At 41.5% G+C, this 1,852-nt stretch overlaps 1 non-coding gene across 1 annotated transcript; it reads left to right on the top strand.

Moving 5' to 3' along the window:
- Positions 1-1,473: 1,473 nt before the first annotated feature.
- LOC141640564 (small nucleolar RNA R71) lies at positions 1,474-1,580 on the top strand. Its single transcript, XR_012543059.1, has one exon. It is a non-coding gene; the product is annotated as a small nucleolar RNA R71 (small nucleolar RNA).
- Positions 1,581-1,852: the final 272 nt, after the last annotated feature.

Genomic DNA, 1,852 nt, shown 5'->3' with positions numbered 1-1,852 from the left:
CATATCCCTAACGGTGTCTTCGTCGATCTATCGGCCAATTGGAGTGTGATGTTGGTGCATTTAAGCTCTCCCATCCCTAACCTTTTACTTACCGAGTACGGCATGACACTCACACTAGCCCCTAGATCACATAAGGCTTTGTTGATCGTTGTGTCGCCAATGGTACACAGTATTGAGAAGCTTCCCGGATCCTTTAACTTTGGAGGTGAACTCCCTTGAAGTATTGCACTACTCACCTTAGTGAAGGCGATAGTCTCAAGCTTCCGGATCGACTTCTTCTTTGTGAGGATATCTTTCATGTATTTCGTATAGGCCGGAACGTGATTGATTAATTCCGTGAAAGGAATTGAGACTTCTAAATTCTTCACAATTTCCATGAATTTTCCAAGTTGATCATCAAATTTGGGCTTGGCTTGACGACTTGGAAAAGGAAGTCTAATCACAATGGGCTCCTTCTCCTTGGCCTTGTCTTCATTTTTCTTTGAACTTTCTTCTTTTGATGATTCTCCATCTTTGGAGTTTTGCACAATTTCTTCCTTTTCACTAGCTTCCACAACTTCATCCTCAACTTGCTTCTTCGGTGCTTCATACCTTGTACCACTTCTCAAATGAATGGCACTAACCGTTTCATGTCTAGGGGGATTACTTTGAGGTGGTAATTGCCCCTTTTGTCTTTGTGAGCTTGAAGATGCTAGTTGGGTCAATTGTGTTTCCAACATCTTGGTGTGAGCTAGAATGTTGTTGATGGTGGTTTCCTTTGCTTGGCTATCTTTTTGCATTTGAGTGAAAAATTCTTGTTGATTCTTTTGCATTTGGAGGACCGCTTTTTGGACATCAAAGCCTTGGTCATTTTGGTGATTGTATGGATTTTGATTTTGGTAACCTTGGTTTTGATTGTAAAAGGGTCTTTGATTTTGGTTTCTCATGGGTGGTGGAGTGTATGGTGTTTGAGGGTTTTGAACATTTTGGCTTTTGTATGAGAGATTTGGATGGAATTTGGTGTTTTCATTGTAAAAGTTTGAATAAGGGGTACCACTCTTGTATGCTTGGAAAGCATTCACTTGTTCATTTGTTCCCCTACATTCACCTTGGTCATGTCCCAAAGTTCCACAATTTTCACATATCCCACTTGGGATTGATGAGGATGCCGTCATGGCATTAACATGATGCTTTGATGTTTTTGAGTTTTCCTCAAGTCTAGCCATAGCTTGTTCAAACTTCAAGTTGATTGTGTCAATGTGAGCACTAAGTTGAGCACCCAATTGAGTCACGGAGTCCACTTCACGCTTTCCTCCTCTAGTAGCCTTGCGAGGTCTATTATATTGTGAGTTATGGACCGCCATTTCCTCAATCTTGTTCCATGTTTGATTGTCATCAACTTCGGTAAACATTCCATTTGATCCCATATTGAGAATGTTCCTAGAATCTTCATATAAACCATTCCAAAATTGTTTCACCAAAAACCATTCGCTAAGTCCATGGTGAGGACATGAGCGACAAATTCTCTTGAACCGCTCCCAAGCTTCATACAAAGACTCTTCATCCCTTTGCTTAAAAACCGTAATTTGAGCTCTTGGCATGTTAGTCTTTTCCGGTGGGTAGAATTTTTTGTAGAAAGCTAGAGCCAACTTCTTCCAAGAATCTATTCCAAGGGTGGCCTTATCAAGGCCCTTCAACCATTGCTTCGCGGTGCCGATTAAGGAAAAAGGAAATAAGACCCATCTAATTTGGTCTTGGGTCACGCCCGTTTGAAAGATAGCATCACAATAGTCGCAAAAGGTTTCCATATGAGAATGAGGGTCCTCACTAGGCATCCCCCCGAATTGGCTCCTCTCAACTAATTGGATGAAGG

This window comes from Silene latifolia, unplaced genomic scaffold (genome assembly GCF_048544455.1).
Source record: "Silene latifolia isolate original U9 population unplaced genomic scaffold, ASM4854445v1 scaffold_88, whole genome shotgun sequence".
Taxonomy (NCBI): Eukaryota; Viridiplantae; Streptophyta; class Magnoliopsida; order Caryophyllales; family Caryophyllaceae; genus Silene; species Silene latifolia.
This window is presented reverse-complemented; position numbering and strand designations above follow the sequence as displayed.